The sequence below is a fragment of the Canis lupus genome, chromosome 15 (assembly GCF_003254725.2).
Source record: "Canis lupus dingo isolate Sandy chromosome 15, ASM325472v2, whole genome shotgun sequence".
NCBI lineage: Eukaryota > Metazoa > Chordata > Mammalia > Carnivora > Canidae > Canis > Canis lupus.
The window spans coordinates 58,768,035-58,791,836 of NC_064257.1; the positions used below are offsets into that span (position 1 = coordinate 58,768,035).

General features: G+C 35.0%; 1 protein-coding gene and 1 pseudogene across 4 annotated transcripts in view; one reads left to right on the forward strand and one right to left on the reverse strand.

The window, feature by feature from the left end:
* The window catches only part of FSTL5 (follistatin like 5), a 684,718-nt gene extending 661,488 nt beyond the window's left edge, over positions 1-23,230 (reverse strand). For 2 of the 4 annotated variants that reach the window (XM_025439183.3, XM_025439182.3), the window contains exon 1: positions 22,887-23,230. The gene's annotated coding sequence lies outside the window, so the exon portion shown is untranslated. The remainder of the gene's footprint in view (positions 1-22,886) is intronic. The other 2 variants (XM_025439181.3, XM_025439180.3) reach the window with 1 other exon arrangement.
* On the forward strand, positions 14,639-14,912 carry LOC112654313 (60S ribosomal protein L37a-like; annotated as a pseudogene).
* Positions 23,231-23,802: the final 572 nt, after the last annotated feature.

Here is a 23,802-nt window from a genome sequence, read left to right on the forward strand (position 1 = left end):
AAACTGGTGGAAAATTTCTACATAATGAATAATTATAAAACATGTCCCCAAATTTTAACATGAATTATGAAAAAAATCCACGTATAGGGGCACTTGGGTCGCTGGGTTGGTTAAGAGACTGATTCTTGATTTCATCTCAGGTTATGACCTTATTTAGGGTGGGGAGATCGAGCTCCATGTCCATCCTTATGCTCAGCACAGACTGTGCGTGAGATTCTCTCCCTTCTCTGCCTTGGCCCATTTCTCCCCACTCACATGCTCCAACTCTCTCAATTAAATAAATCAATCAATCAATCAATCAATCAATCCATATAAGTGGACCCATTCATCTCAAACTCATGTTATTCAAGGGTCGATTCTACATACATACACATAGTAGATATAAATATAAATAAATATAACATAAGCCTTCTCTCTCTTAAATGTATTAAGTAACCCATGCAGTTCAACAATCTAGCTCCAATCTAAATATGAAGCAGTTTTTTGATAAATCATAGTGTACTGGAAAGAATAGTTGTAGAAACTTCAATTAAGTAATTAACTGAATTAATTAATTTGATTAGTATGTATTTAACACACATTTACAGATTAAAGACTATTAATACTAATACTGGAAACTACTTAACCTAAAAAAGGACATCTAATTTTTTAAAATATTTTAAAAAATAGTCATTGAAATAATCCTTAGTAAGATCAGCAACCAAAAATTACTTGTTATTATCAAATATATTAAGAATTGTACTGGAATCCTAGTCAATGCAATTAAAAAGTAAAAATAAAATAAAACATATAATTGGAAAGTTAAGTCAAAACTCTATTTTTAATTATGTGACTGTCTATATAGAAACTGACAAATGAATTTTTATTATTAGAATAAATAAGCATTGCTGAACCAAAAAAAGTCCACATGCAACATACAATTGCAAATCTTTAGGCCACTACATTGAGTTAGAAATGTATTTTTCTTTTAAATTAACATTTAGAGTAGCAGTAAAAAATAAAGTCCTTTACAGAATTCAAATATTTTACTGAACTACTTAAACAAAGTAAGGAGATGGTAGCAGTGATTATATTTTGGAAAGAATTCTCTACCATTAATATACCAATATTCCTCAAACTGAGCTATAGAATCAGTGCATTTCCAATGAAAATCCAAATGGGGTTCTTTATGGAACTTGATAAGCCGATTTTAAATTGCATATGGAAATAAAAAGAACCAAGACATGTCATGGATAGTAGCACATGATGAAAAAGTTTGAAGGGTGAAGTTATGGACAATAACAAATCATATAATAGTTTAGGCATACTGAAGACTAAAAACTGAACAATGTGTTTAGTAATAGGCAGGATATTGCTGACCTTGACTGGAATAGATTTCAGAGAGGACACATTTAGAGAGAGAAATTTGATAGGTGGTATCCCTACCAAATTTGTGGTAGGGATTTACAGGAATTTTGCCACAAAACAAGGGAGAGAAAAGGAATGAAGGATAATCACAGATAATCAAAAATGTTTTTGCTCGTTTGATGATTTTAAAGATGGGGAAAACTACCTTGCTCTTTTATGCTGATAAAAATAATCCAGTAAGGCAGAAATAATTGATGAGGCTGAAAGAGTGAGGAGAATCCTTAGAGCAATGCCCTTGAGTAGCTAAGGGAAGACATGATACAGTAATTGAGATGTTCCAAAGTTTTTTTTAAGTAGAAAATGAAAAATCAAGCATTATCATTCATATGCATTCATACCTGTGTGAACTTTATTTTGACTCCTGTCAATTATTAATAACGTAACTTTAGCCAAATTATTTAAACCTCTCTCTACCTCAGCTTTCACCTGTGCGATCGTACCACCTTATGAGGCTGTTGTACGAATTAAATAAGACAATGTATACATAACACCTAATACTTTGCCTTGACACACATTAGGCTCTTAAATAATGACAACTATTAGTATTCTGATTTTTAATGAGAAAAATCAACTACATCATCCTTGAAATATTTCTGTTACAATCAGTTAAAGTCTCAAATGCAATGTCAATAGCTGCTTAGCAGTTTCTTAAAACAGGCTATATTCTGCTAAAAACAACAAAACAACAGCAACAAGACCACGCACACTGATACCCGATGATAGATAACATTAGAAATATTTACTCAAACAACACCTACACTTTTCATAAGTAACCATCTGCAATTTATATTTAATTGGGTCATTTTATTTCCAGTATAAGACATTAAGTTACAATGATCCAAAAAAATCCACTTTTAAAAGTTATTAACCATAGCTTGATTTGTAGTAAGGCATTAGTACATGCTTTATAAATGTAAATCACATTAAATTTGATTTTTTTTTATTTTAAAATTTTAATTATGAGCTCACATTATTACCTGGCAGTGCTCCTTATAAATATTAGAGCAGATGATTCTTTTTCAAGATCATAATTTGTACCAAAGACAATCTTATACATATTTAGTGGTCAAATAGCCATTAATGCTCCTTCTTAATTGCATATAATTGGCATTACTAATTTAAATGCCCAAAGCATATTATTTTCTTTCCATTTTTCTCTTCTTATTCCGTTTCTTGGCTTTTATGGTTATTATAAATTGCATAGTTTTTGAGTGCCTGAACTTTAAATCATCATATACACCTTAAAAGACTAAGACTTAGAATCTCAAATACCAACAGCTGACGTTAACCTGACTTCAAAAATACACACACACACACACACACACACACAGACATAAACAAATGCACACACATAAATATACAGAGGAGCTTGCCTTTCAGTTTCTAAGCAGAAATTTTCTATTCTAAAGTTTTTTGTTTTCTTTCAAGATCACACAATTGGTGTATGACCATTCCTGTTCTCACAATATCTGCATATTTCAGAGTCAAAAATTTACTGAGAAAATTCAAGACTTTGAAATTACCAGGTGTTGACCCAGTTTGGGAAGTTCCATACTTATGTCAAAAACAGAACCTGCTGACAGAGTTCAAAGCTTCAGTTACTGGATTTCTAATGCAATGAAATGCAGTGAAGGGCCTTCCTTAGCCTCAGTGGGGTAAAGGGCTTGCCTAGTGACTGGTCCGCAGGAGATAAACAAAACGTATTCTAATGTGATCCAAAGTTAATGAACTTTCAAGCATGCACGAAAGGAAGAAAATTCAAATGCACACATCAGTGATTTATATAGCTATAACTTAATTATTTGGGAGGAATTTCCATTTGTGTTATATGTTCTATTATCGATGTAACTCAATTGGATTGCCTTCTTATATTTGCATTTTAATGCACTAAAAGGATTTAATTTGAACTTTTCTCCCACAAGGCTATTCCAAATGGAAATTTATTTCCACGTTACTATTTGAGCTGTATTCCATTCATTACAATCAAACATGTCAGAGTATACTATGTTGCATACAATCACTCCGCCTGTGTGATTAGTATGGAATCAAACTCAACTTAATTTTTTAAATAACTTTGTCAGCTCTGGAAAATGACACCAATTCAAAGCTGTGCTTCATCATGATGAGGTTGTAAACATCAAGAACATCATGGTTATTTTGGAAATCTGATTAGACAAATATAATGATCAATAGGAAAAAAGTGAAGGCGTATTTCAAGCAACATTGCAATACAGAAAAGCAAAAAGAACCAGGTAAAATCCAATACACCATGCACATATTAATCTTGCTTGTTAACTTTTAATTTTTTAAATCTATTTTTGTTTTGGAATTTCCTTATAAAAATGCTTATATAAAAGTATATGTTTTAGAATGTGAAGTTAATTCCAGAGAGCAGACATCCACACAGAATTACTGTTATCACAAATTAAGAAGTGAGAATCGTCAAAAAAAATTTAAAAAACATAAATTTCTAAATAATACAATAACATTTTGAATAAACACACATCTAGTACTAGTACACACACACTCTCTCATACATACACACAAGTGCAAATCCACACAAACATGAATATTTACATATATAGTTATACATAGAAAATATTTTAAGCAAGTAATGAAATCAAGTATTGTAATTATCTCAAATTCTTAATGAGTTTTAAGAAGTGAAAATCAAAATACATATTCAGAAACATTTAGAGCAAAATGCTTATAGAATATTACCAGTACGTTATTACAGAAATAAAAGTTTATTTTTAAAATGTCTTTAAAAATTCAAGTTTATAGAGGTTTCTATATAACATTTATAGTCTAGATTGTCAAAATCACACAACAAACAACTCCAAATATCACAAACCTATTTGTTTTTCAAAGTGAATGTTTGCCTATGCTATATATCCATTGATAGTTGGCAGGGAAGAAGCCTTTTTGTGTAATTATTTTTAAAAACTGACATGAGGAAGAGTGCCCCATCTTATGACACCGTCATCTCAACATGAGCATCAGGATATGCCATTGGAAGGGATGAAAACATAGGGAATCTGGCACCTGCTCTTAAGCATTGCCAGCTAGGAATTCTCCTGTTAAATCTACTCCCTTTTCACTGCCCAAACCAGTCACAGGACAACACCTAATTTCAAGAGGATGAGACAGTGTAATCTCTCTATATGCTCAGATAGTAAAGAGAACTTAAAAACTGGTGAGAAATTTCTACAATACTTCAAGATCTTTTTTCTTTTTTAGGCAAACTGAACCCGTAATGTGGAACTTGAACTCATGACCCCAAGATCAAGAGATGCATGCTCCACCAATTGAGCCAGCCAGGTGCCCCTTAGGCCCTTTTACATTATAAACCTTATAATAACCTAATGTGTATTATGATTCTTTTTTTTAAGATTTTATTTATTTATGAGAGAAACACAGAGAGAGAGAGAGGCAGAGACACAGGCAGAGGGAGAAGCAGGCTCCTTGCAGGGAGCCCGACGTGGGACTTGATCCCAGGTCTCCAGGATCACACCCTGGGCCGAAGGTGGCGCTAGACCACTGAGCCACCCAGGCTGCCCTGTATTATGATTTTTAAAGGCTGGTGAGACTATACTGCATTTCTGAACTTTCTGAAAAAGTAATTTTTTAAAAAGATTTATTTATTTATTTTGGAGAGAGATAGAGAGTAAGCATGGGGTTAGGAGCAAAGGGAGAGGGAAACTCAGACTGCACTATGCGGGGAGCCAGAAGTGAGGTTCAATCTCAGGATCCTTAGTCACCATCTGTTTGGTATATGTGCTGCCGAAGCGAACACAGTCACCATCTGTTTGGAATCTAAGAGTCCGGCTTAACAAACTGCCACCCAGGCGCCCCTGCAAAAGTCATCTCTTACGTGCTATATTTTTGCACTAAATTTCTGTGAACATACACTGAAATAGTAATTTATGCTCTATTTTAACTTAGAGATAAACTAAAAATATGTCACAATCGCACTATACTGATTAAAGTTTTGATTTTTTTGTTACTGAAATATACATCAAAGTATAATAATTTCTTATTCATATAGCACAATAGTGAAGGAAATAATAATGGTCTTCTGGAACCCAGACCTTAACGCATTAAGCACCCAATGTTATTTTCTTTCTTACACTCGAATGGGGATTATCTGTGTATCTTTATCATCCCTAACTCTGTCTCTGTGTCTTTCTATCAGTCAAACTATCTATTTATCTATCATCAATATACCTAAAGAATAGTGCCTCTTTAGTTGAAGTAACTGTAAAGTTTTGGGGTGGATCTATTCTAATTGAAGAATTAAATGTAGAATTTCTTTTCTAGAGTAAATTCCTTAATAATGACATTGTCATAATTTCTATGCCCCTTATGAAGAGTAAAAAAATATGTTCAAATCTGTGATTTTCTATATACCATAAATTACTAACTACCATAAAATAAATCACTGTATCTATAGCTAAAATAGCCTTCTTTTCACATTACCTTAATGTCTAGCTCATTTTATAAGTTTTAGGTTCACAGAAAAGTTGCAAAGATAGTACATCTCCCATGCTAGATAGTAACTGTGTACCCAGACATTTGATCCCCTATTGTAAACGTCTTATGTTAGTATGATACATTTGTCACAATTAATAAACCAAAACAAATACATTACTACTAACTAAAGTTAATAAAGTTCATACTTTATTCTGATTTCTTTAGTTTCACCTCATGTCCTGTTTTTCCCAAAAAAATCATTGAGGACATCACATTACATTTCGTTACTACGTTTCTATAGGCCCTTCTTAACTGGGATCTCAACTAATTTTCTAACTTTCACTTTTTCAAAATTTTGTAAATATTCTTACCTGGTAATTAGTTTCTAAACTTAGCTTTTTAGGTCACTCCCCTTCAGTTAACATTAAAATGTTGCTTTTCAAATAATACCAGTAAAGTCCAACATCAAAGAGCATTTCACAAGAAGCTGTTTTCATGACAACAGGTAAAAATTGGATTTAAAAACTATGGTAGTTCTTTGATCTTGGTTTTTCCAAGTGAGTCCTATAATAAAAGTTGTAAGATTTCTTTGTAGTCCAGAACTATGAATTTACTCGATTGTTGTGAGAAAATACAAAATAGAGTGATAAATTGAAATTGGATTCACATTTTTGTGCAGCATTTAAATTAAATTTTACTTAATTCACTATCTTTTCTCCGAGGAGGTTTTCTAGAAGAATTTTTATTGTTTGTACTGTTTCCTTAGTTTGTCTATTTTTTCATTTGTATTTAAAAAATTAATGTTCTAACTCTGTAGACCACTTAGGTAAATGACAGGCATTTGTACCTGTGTTACAGACCCATCCTCATTACCTAAGCCCCAGTCTGAATTATCTAGAACATGGCAGATTACTGGACAATATTTAGCTAAATTTGATATCTAAAATTTATAAATAAATACTTAAAAGTTGAAGCTATCAAAACTTTCCCATATTAGATGAGTTTCTGAAAGACTGTTACATACTATTTAGACAATCCTTCCCTCTGATGAACATAATTAGTCTATCATTTAAAAATCCTCATACACAATTCAAAATAAATGAGATAAAATGCCCTATTAGTATATTTTAGTGTGATAATTATTGTGTCATACTAAATGCCTTTTATTTTATGTCTCAGATTTGGATCTCCATTGGGTTTTCAACCATTATATTTAGTATATGCATGATTCTAGTGGATCTTCAGCTTTTAACACATCAACATAATGCTTCATTGAAAATGTACTTATGGACTTATTAGTAAGTATAAGAATTCCAAATAATTTGAGGGTTTTAGAAGATATATATAAATATATAAAAAATACAATATAAAAATAGAATACTATTTATTTCAAGGTAAACATGATTAAAGTTAGTGTTCACTGTCCATAATAAATCATTATGTATATAGTTCACCCCTAAGCCCCAAAGAGATAATCACTTTTATCTTAAACATGTAAAAGTATTCCACAAGGTAGCCAAAAAATTATATGAAATTTCTTAAAATCCGTGTGATTTAGTACAACACTTTGGCTTTCTGAGTCAGGCATTATTAACTTACATTTCTAAAGGAATGACTACCAAACCACTGTACAAATAAATACAATTTATATAATATGAAATTCTAAGAGCTACAAGGACTACAAGGGGTAAACACTTAAGAAGAACCACATGTATTACCCAGCCTGAAAAGCATATACATTAAACAAATGTTTGACATTACTCTACCTACATTTGTATCAGGAAAAATACTGCAAATTCAAAACCAAAACCTTTTGTTTGTACCATTCACCATATGATTACAGGTATGAGGCTCATAAATAGAGTTTTAGCATTCAAAAGTTATTACAATAACAATTCTCCTCCCAAAATAAAATGTCTGAAAGTATCTTGTTCAGGATTATACACAAAAATCAGAAAGCGTGCAATGACTGGAATGAAACCAATACACAATTGAGTCTAATCCCAATTAAAATGAAATGGCTTAATCTTTGTTTACTCATTATTAAATTAAATGATAATAAAGATTCCTCCCACTGAAAAGTCAATGTAGATTCAGTTAATTTTTTTATATATTTTATATACATTGGTATAGATACACATATATTTAGTTTTTATTAGAAAAACAAGACAATTTTTAAAATATTATAATTCCTGTAAAAACATCACCTTATGATTTTATTTAGTTTGTAATTCAGTCTCAAAATTATGTCTAGTCTGACATTTTTCTAAGATATACCAGAAACCACAAGTTCTGATATTCCATCATTTAGTGATAAGACTTGAATGAAAAAAGATAAGACTGCATTAATAAATTTAGTTTTATTTTCCTCTAAATTAAAAAGTTTTAATTCATGAGACTTTTGCTTTTGCAAAATTGTAGAATTTCTTAATTAAAAAATAATGAATAATCAAGATTGCATTAGAATACTATAGTTTCATTCAGAATCCTATGCAGTCAAGACATGAGTCACTGAAGAAATCTTATGTACTTGAGAAACTCAAGTGCTTTCTAGAAAATCTTGCTGGGCCTAATGTATTTTTATTTGAGACTTTAGACATCAAAACAATCAGCTTGCATGAGAAATATGACACTAAAATTATAGAATTCTTAATATATAGTCACAGAGCATTGAGTCCTTTGAGCCTGGAAAGTCCATGTGTGACCCTGTCTGTGACAGTGTGGCCTTTAACCTCCCAAAAGCCTTTGGCTCAGCCTTGGTTCTACCTTAAAAGGTCTTGTAATGCTTTAGTGACATTATTTAAATGGTGTCCAAAATCAGGCTTGAAAAAACAAAAACAAAAAACAAAAACAAAAACAAAAACAAAATCAGGCTTGAGGCCCAATAATTGCTCAATAAATGATAAAATAATAATAATAATGACAAATATTATTATTTCATCATTTATTTCTTCATATAATTCAATTTTTAATTGATTTTATAAAATCAAGTTAAGATTCTTTTAGATTTATGGCCAAAGAACATACAGAGAAAATTTACAGAAAACTTACTTTAAAAAACATTAAAACATATATTCACTAATAAGGAAATGTAAATAAAAATCCAGTAAGTAGGGCAGCCCAGGTGGCTCAGAGATTTAGCGCCGCCTTCAGCCCAGGCCTGGTCCTAGAGACCTGGGATCAAGTCCCATGCCGGGCTCCCTGCATGAAGCCTCCTTCTCCCTCTGCCTGTGTCTCTGCATCTCTCTCTCTCTCTTTCTTTCTCTCTCTCTCTGTGTCTCTCATGAATAAATAAATAAAATCTTTTAAAAAATCCAGTAAGTATAATTTTCACTGTTATATTAACAAAATCATAAAATGCAACACTACGACCAAATAACTCAAACATCACTAGCTTAAATCAATTTTAATCATTATTGAAAATAATGCAACAGTAGCCATTTCTAAACTTAAGTATGATCAGGTGATTTTCCAAAATAGTTCAACTTCTAGTGAAATTTTAAAATAACAACAAAAGCTTTGAATGGATTTCAAATATACCTTTTAAAAGTTTGTAGATCCTCAACATTCATAGAAAAACTGCATGCCAAACAATAAATAATAATATGTATATTTTACTAAAATGCAACTTTATTATGATCTCAAGAAATCATATATGTTGGTATAAAATTTAAATGTCCTCTGGAAAAATGGCAACTAATTCCAAAAACTGTCATTATGCAAGAAAAGAATCTATTAACTTATCATTAAGTCAAGACTGACTAATACCATCACACTGAGACTATGTTAAGAAGCTATTAGTAATAAAATTTTCCTTCCTCTTTAAAGAATGCTGCTATGTAATTGCTCATTATTACAGCATGGTAGGATTTCAATTGAATCTTTTGAATATATTTATACTCTCAGATGCAGAAAAAATATATTTTATTTTGAAAAAGTGTTTTAAATTATCAAGTTTTCTATTTTCAGCAAAACTTTGGAAAATTGTGGAGCAAAGTCCCAACCAAAAACAACCTGAGAGTTGGTACTTTCAAATTTATGAAATATATAGATACGAGACCTGGCTCTCTATATGAAGTTGCCAAAGGAAAACATCAGATCTGCTTAGGAGTTTCTGAGAATGGATGCCCTTTATTTTGTTCCTGTTTTTCAAAGTTTAGAAGGAAGCTGCACAGGTCCTGGATAGTACACAAACCTATGTTTAAGTCCAGTGTTTTTAAGCTAACTAGTAACATTTTAGGATAAGGCCCAACTTATTCTCAAGACTATCAGAGATTTAATTTAAGCCAACTAATGCTATACAGAAGTCCCCGAATGCTAGGCACCTAATGGTCATGTTCTCTTTTCTTGATTAGACCCTGTGCTAACATCTAAAAACTGGGGCAGGAAAACCTCGGTTCACAGAGTGAGGTCTTCATAGTGTCTCAACAATTTATAAATCAAATCTATTTACCTTCTTAACAAATAGGACCAAAAAAAATAGGGAGAAATGGTGAGGCTTCTTGAAGTGTTAAATAACCATGAATCTGAGGACCCCTGGGTGGCTCAGCGATTTAGAGCCTGCCTTTGGCCCAGGGCGTGATCCTGGAATCCCGAAATCAAGTCCCACATCGGGGTCCCTGCATGGAGCCTGCTTCTCCCTCTGCCTGTGTCTCTGCCATTCTCTCTCTGTGTGTCTCTCAGGAATAAATAAATAAAATCTCAACAAATAAATAACCATGAATCTTGCAATTTCAAAAAAGTTATGCTGCACATAAAGATAAAGAAGACTTTTTTTTTTAAGAATTTATTTATTTATTTATTTATTTATTTATTTATTTATTTATTTATGAGAGAAAGCAGGAGAGAGAGAAAGCGCAGAGGGAGACGAGAAGCAGATTCCCTGCTCTGCAGGCAGCCTGACTCGGGGGTAGATTCCAGGACCCTGAGATCATGACTTGAGCCAAACATAGATGCTTAACAGACTGAGCTACCCAGGCTCTCTAAAGAAGACAATTTTTGAGGGAAAGCATAGTGATATTAGAAAGCTAGTATCAAAATATCCTTAATGCTTTCTTGAGCTCCCTCTACTGATTTTTAGATAGTTGTTAACCTGACCGAGATGTTTAACAAAACATATACAATTATCACGATGTCTAGTTGAGTGCTAGTATCAAGAGCAGTTTTCACAGCGGGGCAAAAAATTCAACTCCAGATATTATCAATTAAATCATACTACTTGTTCACAGACAGGAAAACAAACTCAACAAAAGACTTTCCTCGTCCTCAGGCCTCAGGAAACAACAAATAGGACACTTGCCAAAAGAAAATAAACAGTCATAGAGGGAATTTATTTGAAATCTTAGTTGTCATTAATTGTAAATATGTAGACTTAAAATGCAAAGCATTTCTAGAATTTTTTCTCTTCATTTTTAAAATCTTTTTAGCTCAATTAATGATGACTTCATGAGAAATCTCATCAAAGGAAGTAATTTATGCAAAGTATTGCCACAATTTGTGCAAGTTCTTTCAAGTCTTACTTTTTTTTTGTAAATGCACTAACTTTTGAGATTCTGCCAAAGTACTGAGATGTTGTGCATTTAATTGTTGCACTTATTTCATAAAGCTGTGGGTGTATTTCTAGCACATTCATTTTCTTCTGCTTTTTCCTTACATGGTCCCATGATGTCACAGTTTTTAATAAACACTGGTTTCTCAAGCATGTGCACAAACCCAAAAGGCATACTAAGCATTTCTCTTTCCCTAATAATGCCATAGTGTCTAGGATAATGAATCACTTGACATAAATACCAGCTCACTGGATCATTGCCTCAAAGGAACATAGATTTTTAGAGCACTCAAGTTTTCTATGAAAGAATGTGAAGTTCTGAACAAATAAACGGTACAATGCACAAAGTTTTCAGAAATTAGCTTTAAGTCCTAGAATTTAGTTACCATATCTGCTCTGCATTGTGTATTTAAAAATGGAAAGAAAAATTAATCTAAATAACATTTCAGTTATTGTAGTGCCAAATAAGGAAGGATGCTAATTTTCATTAACAAGAAAAATACAAATAAAAAGAATCATTTTCATCATGATGGGAGCCTTTTGGACTTTGTCAATAATTAGACATCAAGAATGAAAGAATTATTCTAAAGAACACATGTAAATGGCCAACATGGCCATGAAAACTTGTTCAACATCCCTAATCATCAGGGAAATGCAGATTGAAGCCTTTATGAATTATCACCTCACACCTGTTAGGATGTCTATTATCAAAACAAAACAAAACAAAAACAAAAACACACAAAAAAAACACAAAAACCTAGGGTGCTTGGGTGGCTCTCTTGGTTGGTTAAGCGTCTGCCTTTGGCTCAGGTCATGATCCCAGATCATGGGCTCCCTGCTCAGTGGGGAATTTGCTTTCCACCTCTGCCCTCCCTCCAGCTTGTGCACTCGCTCTCAATCTCTGTCTCTCTCTCTCTCTCTCTCTCTCTCTCATAAATAAATAAAATCTTAAAAAAAAAAAAAAACAAAAACAAAGAAACCCTGTGCATTGTTGGCAGAAATGTAAAATGGCACAGACACTATGGAAAACAGGTTGGATATTCCTTAAAAATTAAAAATAGAATTATCATATGATCCACTGACCCAACTCTTTCTGGCTATTTATCCAAAAAAATTGAAAGCAGGATCTCAAGAGATACTGGCATTCCCACATTCATTGTAGCAATATTCACAACATCCACAAGTAATGTCAACTTATCAGAAACTACTTAATGGGTGCCACAGAATGCCAGAGTTGGTACCCAAGATAACCTCTACCTCAGACATCACTCATTCCTTAGTAATCTTTTACCTGTTTTACTTTTGATCATGATACTTATCAATAATAGACATGATCCTCTGTCTATATTAGTTTCTTTATTGTCTGTCTTTCCACAGAAAGAGTAGAGTGGGAACTTTCTATCATTCTCACTCAATCCCCAGCACCCAAAAGGGCACCTGAAACAGTAGGCACTTAATGTTTACGGAAATAATTATTTTATGTTAAATATTATCCTAATGTTTTAAAGAAAATTACTGTTTATTAAAATCAAAAATTGAATTTTTAAAAAGATTTTATTTGGGACACAGAGAGAGAGAGCGTGAGTGAGCAGATGAGCGAGGGGAGGGGCAGAGGGAGAGGGACAAGCAGACTCCCTGTTGAGCAGGGAGCCCCAAATGGGGCTTGAATCCAGGACCCCAGGATCATGCCCTGAGCCTAAGTCAGGCAGTTAACCAAATGAGTCACCCAGGCGCCCCCAAAATTGGATTTATATACTAGTTGATTTTATTTAGATTTTATCTAAATAAAATTACTGTAAACTGTATGCAAACTGTATGTAAACTTATAAAAGATATAAGTGCAATAAAATTGTATAATAAATGTAAGGAAAAGTAGTTACCTAAATATTTACCAATCGCTAGACTAAATAAATAAGAACAAAATTATTAGTATCATAAGTGTGATATTCTTTTTAAGATGACATTCTTTTAAAATATGAAGTTCTTTCAAAGTAAATATAAATAAATTTGTGGCATTTTTCTTAAATAATAAATGCAAATAGCATTTGAACTTTAATTATAATTTCTATACATCCATAAAGCATAACACTAAATATAAATCCCTGATTTGCATGGAAAGATTCTATGTTGCATGAAATAAGATAATAATAATAAGCCCTTTGTGTGGTTTTTCAATTTGTTGAAGACCAAAGACAAAAAATAAAATAATAAAATCAGAATAGAAGAACAAAACCTAAAAACACTAACCAATCCATGGTCATAAACTACATGTACAAAACGCTACATAGTAGAGGCAAACACAAAAAAGAATAAACTTCAATGAGGATTATGTAATAATATGTACATGAAGTAATTTCAAACTGTGACGTTTTGCACACGTGGAAGGAATTCCTAGGGTTCTTCCTTTAAAAAGAACTTAATATCAATTAGGAAGGACAATCTAAGACACTTTAAAAGAACCAAAAGCCACATCAGACTATTCACCGCACAGTTCAGGTCATAAATGCTGGAGACCGGTGGCACAGCAATAATGCAGAAAGGTTCTAAGGTTCAAGCAGAACTTGAGACAGGTATGGGAAGCATAACTCCTACATGAATCCCAGTGACCCACACTCTTGTATAATCACCTCACCTTATGTGGAGCCAGAACCTTTAACTCACTTTTGACCAACAGAATAGGACAAAGGTGATAGAGTGTTCTTACATTATGGAAAAGAGGAGAGATTTTTAAAACTTAATTAAGGTTCCAAATCAGTTGACATAAGTAAGTATGGAGATTACTCTAGCTGGACCTGACCTAATAAGGTGAGCCCTGTAAAGCAGGTCTATAGGTCAAAAACTGAAGGAATCAGCCAAATTCTTATCTGGCCTTGAAGACACACACAAACAAAGAAAAGTAAAAGAAAAAGAGAAAAAAATATTAACAACAGCCAGTGACCTTGGGGAAGGAACCTGGGCCTCAAATAAGAGCCCAGTCCTGGCTAAAATCTTGATACGAGATTCTGAGCAGAGGACCCAGCTAGTCTGGACCCAGACTTGTGACTCACGGAAACTGTGAGATAATAAATGTTTAAATTACTGAGGTTATGGTAATTTTTATACAATAGTAGAGAACACATACATACATGTGAAAAAAATACACACCTTGGTGACACTGACATGACATTAATTGCAACAAGCTCTCTGGACTTGGACCTAGTTTGCGGCAACATGGCTAAACGCACCAAGACGATCAGAATCACGGGTAAATACGAGACTCCTGATGGTGCCTCCCTCAGGAAAATGGTGAAGCAGACTGAAATAAGCCAGCACACTAAGTACACTCGCTTCTTCTGTGGCAAAACCAGATGAAAAGATGAGCTGTGGGCATCTGGCATTGAGGCTCCTGCATGAAAACCACAGCCAGGGGATCTGGACCTACACCACTATGGCCATCACAGTAAAGTCGGCTATCAGAAGACTGAAGCAGTTAAAATATCAGTAGAAGTTCTTTTTTTTGGGATCCCTGGGTGGCACAGCGGTTTGGCGCCTGCCTTTGGCCCAGGGCGCGATCCTGGAGACCCGGGATCGAATCCCACATCAGGCTCCCGGTGCATGGAGCCTGCTTCTCCCTCTGCCTGTGTCCCTGCCTCTCTCTCTCTCTCTCTCTCTCTCTCTCTGTGACTATCATAAATAAATAAAAATTAAAAAAAAAAGATAAAAAAAAAAGAAGTTCTTTTTTTTCTTCAGTAGAAGTTCTACCATTTGAAACATTGCTAGCGTATAGTAAGTGGGTTAATTAACGTAATAAAAAATAATTGTTGGGCAGCCCGGGTGGCTCAGCTGTTTGACTCTGCCTTCAGCCCAGGGTGTGATCCTGGAGACCCAGAATCGAGCCCCACGTCAGGTTCCCTGTATGGGAGGGGCTTCTCCCTCTGCCTGTGTCTCTGCCTCTCTCTCTCTGTCTCTCTCTGCATCTCTCAAGAATGAATAAATAAAATCTTTAAAAAATAATAATTGCAACAAAAACAAGAGCCCGTGAAAAGCACATATGAGCACAATGTGCTCTTCTATTATGAAAAAACTTGTCTAGAAATTGCAGAGTGAGATGCAAGTGGAGATTCTTGAAAACATAACAATCCAGACAGGGCACTGATTTTGTATTGAGGGAAGAAATCATACTTCATATTTTGATCCATCTCTGTTTTTACATAAGTGCATTGCACACACGAGAAAACTGAAAATCAGATTGATTACTTGTAGGCTACAGAACCAAAAACAAGAACTAGTAGAGAATTTCAACTTAATATAGTAAAAATTAGAGATCCACTGATGATTTCTGAAGGACACAGTGACATTTAAGAGCTTAGTTTAACTGAGAGGAATCTAGAAGAGGTATGAAGTCTGTATCAGCAGAACACAATGATGATGATCATGCAGCTGGTTTCAGACAGAGCTTGATCTGAGTCCCAGCTCTGTGGGCGACATAACTCCTTAAGCTTTGATCTTTCACTATCTAGCTCATAGGGTGCTATGCATATAGAATATGATAACGCTTATAAATACTTAACATATTACATGGCATACTATGAATTACCAAAATGTTTACTTGCTATAAGTATCATTAATTATCACTGCAGGAAGAAACAAAAATCAAGGAGATCACTGTAGAAAGTGTCAAAATAATTCTGATTGAGATGGGAGAGTGTGGGTCAAGGTAAAAGTGATAAGATGGGGGCACAAAAAATATGGAAATAGATAAATCTATATTACAAAGGGAAGAATGTTAGAACGTGGGGACTCACTGCTTATAGTATGGTAAGAATGATGTAAGTTCAAAACACCTCTGAAATTTTCAGGCTGCGGTCAATAGAAAAGTGTGTCATTAACTGGCAGGCGAAAAATGAGGATGGGGGATCATGGGACCATATTAGGGATGAGGTGATGAGTTCATGGCGTTTGTGCTGTCACCATGAAATCAGAATTAAAATGTCCATCAGACCTTTGTAAATACATTAATAGAGTTCAAATCTGGGCCAGTGCTGTATATTCGGAAGATATCTGTGAAGAGAGAATAATTGTAGCTGTGGGAGTGAATGGACTTCCTGTAGGGCTCCACAGAGCATGAGGAACAGTGAGTCAAATGAATGGTATAAAAAATGGTGCAGAAATTTCAAGATTAAAAACATGTATACCAGGCATCATTTTAAAAGTAAAACACTGATATTGCTAACCAATATGTAAAGTACTTAATAAGAGCCCTATAATCTTTCACTTTTAAGTTAACTTCCTCTATAAATCAAACTTTTCTATCTCCTTTGGGATCCATTTAATAAGGACAACTCAAAACTTAGATAATGAGGATTCATTGGGGAATCTGATGCAACTCTGGGGCTCACCTGGGAACTGTTTTATAATTACTGCCAACAGTACTCACCTCCTCTCCTACTCAGTGAGCTTAATTCTATACGAAAACAAAGAGCATTGAAAACAAAGAGCATCAGGAGTGGTCAGTATTTCCCTTCAGGCCTCAAACAGAATAAAAAACAATAAATGAAGCATTTACCGTTTCCTAAGTGTTCAAGAGACCACTTAGACTACCTCTTTCTGTACTGTGCTTCAAAACTACTCACTTTATTTTGATGGCCTTATTTCATCTCACAGATCATTTGAAATATTAATAGCTAACTAGTCTGAAGATTTAAATGGGACTAATGGTTGATAACACAAGTGGCAATTGCTTGAAGTGGGCTGAAGTTCAAGATGTATTTGTATTTGATATTCAGTAGGACGTTTTTGTGGGAGTGAGGAGAAACCTAGAACTCTTAGGACACAATAACTCTTCTACTGTTCTTATGCTATTTAACATAGAAAGGGAAATATTGTCTGTTCCTACTGTTATTAACGGTCTACGAGATGGAATAATGTAGCATATTTCTAATGTTAAATACAAAGGAAAAACTTCTTAAAACCTTTGGTATTGTGCACTCTAAAGTGTGTATACTAAGGAATAAATGCCATGAAATTATTTCCATATAATTTAATAATTAAAGGAAAGACTTGGGGAAAGAAGGTAAAGGAGGCATTCACATAGAGTAAAGAAAGTCTAACAGAAAATGGGTAGCTTTAAATAAGACACATCCAGTTGAAAACCTGATCTAAATAGAGTTGCTGGAAGTGCACAGTGTAGCTACAAGAGGGGTGAGTTGGGTTTGATTGCCTAATCCACCTATTCCTAGTGGTGTGGCCACACTCTAGAGAGGTGTATAACTTTGATCTGAGGGTCAACTTTCTCATATCTAAAATGAAAATAATGATTTTTTTCACAGTTATACAAATGTTAGACTTAATGTAAATAAAATGGCCTAATAGGAGTAAAATATGTATGTATATAACACTTCGAATGGTATCTCCTTCTATCTTCTTCTTGTTGTTTAAGTGAATCCAGGATGAAAGACCTTATGCTCAAATATCAATAGGTAATTTACTGTGAGACAGCAAATGTGTTTAGTAGCAAATCACCTTCTTTCTTCCTTTGGAAAGATGAATGGGACAACCCCTCCTTAATCCTAAAGGAGGCAGTTCAGAGTCTGGTTGATGTCAGGATCACAGCAATTACTGTAGCTTTGAGAAAAGGGGGCACATATCTACAGAGTACATGGGGACATTTGCCACTTCATGTTAGTAAAAATATTTGAGGGTTTTAGAAATTAGAAAAAATAAAGTCTTGGTGGTCATAGAACACTATCTAAGGTGTTTTGTGGAATGGCCCAATCATGAAAGGCAAATTATTTCCATTTCATCATCATCTTTGTGGAACATAGTTCAGGCTTGTATGTTTTAATTGCTATTGTATGTGTATGTTTTTATTGCTACCTTAGTGCTACTTATACAGAAAAAAAAATATATATCACTAAAGCAAGTTTCCCTTGACTGTCAATTACAATGGATATATTTAAATAAAACTGAACAAGAAAAGTATTTTCAAATCTTTTGCATTGTGTTTTAAAATTGCTAGCAGTGCCATGAACCAGTTATGAGTTGGAATAATATTCTCTGTATTGACATGCAAATGAACTCACTAAGCAACTACTTTGCTTTAGAGATTTACATAATTTGATACCAAAAGCCACGTTAAATTAATATTAATTACTTGGTTTTAAAGCAAGAAAGTTCAGAGTTAAGGTTGATCCTCTTCCCACATTTTACCACATTTATGCATGAAAACACTAATATACAAAGAATAAAAACATCTTAGGTATAGGGATATCCAGGCTCTATTCCTTAGAAGTGCATGGCTTATTACACAAAGATGTATAAGAAATAAACCTGATATATCTCTTTTAGAGATAGAAACTTTCAAATCCTTTACCAGCACTCATTTTTTCAGAATCAGTGTGGTGCCATAAACTCTTCATTATGTACACATCCATTCTTGACAAATTTTCATTTCCAATTGTCCCTTCCCTTGCCAATCACAGCATGAAAGCTTATGAATGACATTTTCATGGCAAAAAATTGGTGTGTGCTAAAGCATAACAACCTAAATTAAACTAATAATAACAAAAAACACATTTGTCATTAAAAATTACATATTGTATTACAGCTTGTTATGTAAATTAGTTTTGTATTAAGTAGCATGTTGAATTTGCATGTTTAAGATCATTCTCATTGCATGTTTATGGTAGAGTATAATTTACCAAGAAATATATATGTGTATACACACACACACACACACACGATATACACACATACACATTCCTTAGATCATATACTGAAACTACTGCTTAATTCTTTCTCTTTAAAAGAAAATATCAAGACTCATTGGAATTCTGAATTTATTGAAAACACTATCTTATCTATTATAATAATATTAACTTCCTCAATACCATAGTGATTAAAGCACAAAGGGACCAATTGTTTTGTTGTGTGGTAGGGTGATCAATTTAATGGGAAAATTAGGATTTTCCACAGGGACCCTACAGTTCACCTTAACTAGACTTAACTATGCCCAAAGGACATAGAAGGTGTTGAAGCAGAAGGTGATTAAGTCTGTTTGGTAAGATAATTGGTCACATGGCTGTTATGGTAATGTTAATAACAGGAAATACTTTTTCTGACCTATTACTTCATAAGAGTCTTTAGAACTTCATAATATATTAAGTTATAAAAATATTAGAGTTATTAAAAATATAAAAATAAAAATAAAAATATTAGAATTATTGTGGAATTTGGGGCAGAACTAATCGAAAGATATTATTGAAGGTGTTTTGGTTGGTCTCCTTAATAAATGAGGATTAAACATGAAAAATGGGGATCTCTGGGTGTCTCAGCGGTTTAACGCTTGCCTTTGGCCCAGAGTGTGATCCTGGAGTCCTGGAATCGAGTCCCACAACAGGCTCCTGCATGGAGCCTGCTTCTCCCTCTGCTGTGTCTCTGCCTCTCTCTCTCTCCCTCTCTCTTTTTCTCTCTCTCTGTCTCTAATGAATAAATAAATAACATCTTTTTTTAAAAAAAAGAAAAATGGCCATTATCCAAAGAAAATTCTCAATTTACTTACATTAAAAAAAAAATTTACTTACATTATCTCTTAAGTAGAATTTTAAGTTAACTTTAAAAAGTCATTCACTAAAACTTTTTAGCATATTTCTTTATTATTAATTTCTTTAATTTTCTATTGTACACATTAGTAAATGAATTTTTAAAAAAGCAATGTATGGCCTTGATAATAGAAAGCCCAACTGTTTCATCTTTGTCTTAAATATCACCAAGCATGCATAGTTATTCATCTTATCTATAAGAAAAAAAAGACATCTACCCAGCAATACCATTTTTGAAGTTTTGAGTAGACCAATGTGCTTTAAGAAACTGAGATGCAATTAAGAAAGACAACTTGAGTATGTCATGTGATGTGCAATGAAATTGTTTCAATAATTTTTTTATCCAAGTGGTAAAACTTCATCATCTTGAAGTAAAAAGTGCTGCATTTACTTTAGTATCTATGCCATCAAGTGAATTCATGCTTTAGCAGGCTATCTATTGTTGTGGTTTTGAATATTCCTTTGAATTTCACATGGACAAGTTGTAACTCCAAAATATGGTCATTTTTTTGTGCAGCAAAGAATTTATGAAGGGTCACCACATTTGAATATCTTCAATAGGTGTCTTCAAAGTTGGCGATTTTATTTGATTACAGTAAGAGTTGCATTCTGCATCCAGATAGCATCCCCTATGTGCTAAATTCAGGCTTATCATGGTCATCTAATTTTACCTTGCCTCAGAACTAAGATATAAAAGTGAAATATGTAAAAAAATCATGAAAGATGTATCTAATATTTTAAATTTGCAATTTCATTGAATCTACCTTACAAGTTTAACGACTGCCAATAGCATATTTTGATTTTAGCGTTTAACATCTCATTGTGACAACACTAAACTTAATTTGAAAGAATTCCAGATACTAGTAGTTCAGGGGAACTGCTTATACTCAAACAAAGACATACATCTTAGAAAACTTTATGCAGAAAGAAGTCAATGAGATACTGAAATACATTTAGGTGAGTATAGTGTTTATTTCTATTATTGCTTTCCAGTAAGTTATAAAATTAAAATATATATTGATGTTTCAGTAAAGAAAAAAAAACTGAAACTAAAAGAAGCCATAGTCCTGTTTGAAATTCCATAGTATGAGTGTTTATACCCGTATGATTAGTTTTAAAAAGAAAATTTCAAAATGTATGGAAAAAAATAATTATTCTATATTAATGTAAAGGAGGCCGTTTGGTAAATGTTTCATGTCCCAGTGTTCCATACTTCCTCCTTCACTTCTCTACCTGTTCCCTTTTAAAAATTTGTATCAATGTTTAACATACGACCACATGACTGACAGAAATCCTACAATCTGCTCAGGGTAAAATATGGGAACAACCTAAGGGGATTTACATTTTACCTCTAGTGTTTGCAGTAATATCCATTTCTTGGAACAATCACACTCACGCGTAGGACTATGCTGTAGATAAAATGAAAAAGCTCTACACAGAGGAATTATTTTAAATCATAAACTCTAAAGCTAAAGTTCACACTTGCAAGTGTAATGCAACTAGAGCAGAAATTTTTATAACTAAAAACATACAAATATATAAACTTAACTTAGTGTGCTCTTTAGTTGCTGAAAAGCATAGCCCTAGACTGTTGAATGATACTTAGTAAGTCTGAAACAGCTTACAGTTCACATGTTCCTATTAAGATAGGATGTCTAGTTGCAACCTGAACTCTTTCCCTGGAATGCAAACCTTCCCCTCTATATTCCCCAACTCTCATTTATCCTTAACCTGGTGCCACAAAACGACATAGATGAAAAATCATAATTCTGTTTATCAAACATCATGCATGCCTGTCAAATAAAGTCATGAATAGCAGTAAGAAATACACAGAGCACCAGTTAACTTCTAGCATTTGATACTTCTTCACTATGAGAAGTACTGTTCAGTGGTTCTCTGCACTGAATTCTTTCTTCATACACACTCAAAACACACTGCCAATTGACAAAAGGAGCATAGCTTCAAAAGCAAATCTCCTAAGTAGAGAAAAGCTCTCTGTTAAACATGCAAGAGGTTAAACATTGCTGAAATAGCGAGACATTTTCTCAGCCCACGCTTCCCAGTTCCATTCAATTACCAACAGCAGTAGCGACTATAATACAAGCTAATACTGTATTATTAAATCGAAGCTTCCCATTTACATCCACCTCTAACCTGAGGGGGTGGGGGGATGACATTTACTAGTCAACAGCAGAACAAACAGCCCCCAACTTGGAAATACACATGACCTTGGGGTGTAGAATTCTCAGAGACTGAGTTTCACAAGTTGTATTTGGATCTACTGCAAAACAGCACGTCTAAACGAACCCAACATGGTATAAATGCTCTTATCCTGACCACCTCCCCTCCAAAAACGTTAAGAGAGCTCTGCACTTTGCAGTCTATGCTATAGACATCAGAGGTAATATTGATTAATCAGACGTTAGTCCACTCCAGTATTTTTTTTTTTAATACTGCATTTGTCTTAAACAACTTGTTGGTTGGCTCATTTAATGTAATTTGCTAACATATTTGGGGGCTTGCATTGAACGGTTCCTGTTTCTTGAGCCACGCTAGAAGTGCTGCTCCACAAATATTTGCATTTAAAAAGCAGAATATAACCTGATGACATTAACTTCACAAAAAAAAAAAAACAACAACAACAACAACACACACACACACACAAAACCCTCAACTTCCCCTCTAGAATTCCGTGCTTAATCACCAACTGATATTCCTGTAATGATAATAATAGTAATATCATTTAAATAATCCCTGCAATCATTGCCAAAAGTCCTGTTTCGGATTACAAAAAGCCTAACTTGCTTTCAAAATTTCGTATGGCACTCTGCAATTCCTCCCCCATTTGTAATAATTTACAGCAATGGTATTTGTCTTACCTTATTTTAAGAGTCAAAAAAAAAAAAAAAAAGTCTCCCAGAAAGATTCCTACACGGTGGGGATCTATAGATCACAATAATAATAATAGTTTAAAAAAAAAAAAAAGCAAGAAGCAAAACAACAACAACAACCCAAAAAACGTTAAAAGATGGTCTCAGCTGGGTAAAGAGGAGAAGAGTTTGGTCTAAAACTACAGGAATCTCCAAAGTCACGCTTGAACGGGCGCCCAGGTGGCACACAGGGGACTGGCCCCCGCGCCCGGGTCCACACTCCTTTGTCAAGTTGCTGCGGTCCCGGCGGGGCGGCGGGTCCGCGGGGCAGGGAGGGGGCGGGGAGGGCGTCGCCTGGAGGGGCGGGCAGCCGGGCGGCCGCGGCCCCGGTTCAGCACCCGCAGCGCGCGGACAGCTCCTCTCGCCGCCCGCGTGGCTCCGTCGCTGGACCCGGCTGGTTCGCGCGCCTCCTCCCACGGCCGCCGCGGCCGCCACTCAACGCGGAGGCCCCGCCCCCGCCCTCTGACGTAGCTGCTTTGCATACCGGCTCGGGGCGGGGCCGGGCGAGGGGGCGGGGCCTGGGCTGCCGCTCGGGCGCTGGGCGGCCGGGGAGGAGGCGAGACCCGTGCGGGCCTGCGATGCTCGCCCCGCAACCCTGGGGCGCCGGCGCTCCTGGGCGGCCCGAGCCGCTGCCTGCGCCGGGGCCGCGGTTCCGGGCGCCCGGGCTGCGGCCGCAGGGGGCGGGGGAGCACCCGAGGGCACCCCCGCCGGCCCGGGGCTTCGGGACAAACTTTCCCGCTCCCGGGGCGGCTGCGGGGAGGGAGTCGCTGCAGCAGCTCCACCTTGTCCTGGAGGCAGGGACCGCCCGGGCGCCCGGAGCAAACGCGAAAGCGGGCGGCGCTCATCCGCATTCGTAAACGGAAGA